We start from the raw sequence: 459 nt of genomic DNA, 5'->3' as shown, positions 1-459 counted from the left end.
CGTGATGTAAGTAATTTTTTTATGCTCTATGCAGGATCCATGTAAATACAGTAAAAACTGTAAATGGAAGGAAAGAGCCTTCTGACTTTGTGGTTTTGTAGGCCCTGCACGAAGACTGATTGCAAATCACTCTCTGCTAGCAAATACCTAGCATTCCCACTCCCTTTCACTGTAGGTTCAGCATAGTTATAGAACTTCTTATGATACTACGCCTGCTTGGTGAAAACTGAGATCAGAGTTAAAGATAAATTTTAGAATAGCAGGCAGAAAAGCAAGAAATCTTTGTCATTCCTGTAGTAAGTCACCCTTTCTGTGCAACTCTATTCTTCCCATCAGTGTATTTCATTGTGGTTCACTGCTTGAATCTTCCTAGAAAGGACATGTTCAGGGGACCCTCTCTCCCTTTTTTTTTTTTCCCTTTATTGTGTTTTATTTCCTCTTCTGCTGTCAGACCAGTGC

The sequence above is a fragment of the Acanthisitta chloris genome, unplaced genomic scaffold, assembly GCF_000695815.1.
Source record: "Acanthisitta chloris isolate BGI_N310 unplaced genomic scaffold, ASM69581v1 scaffold41284, whole genome shotgun sequence".
Taxonomy (NCBI): Eukaryota; Metazoa; Chordata; class Aves; order Passeriformes; family Acanthisittidae; genus Acanthisitta; species Acanthisitta chloris.
This window is presented reverse-complemented; position numbering follows the sequence as displayed.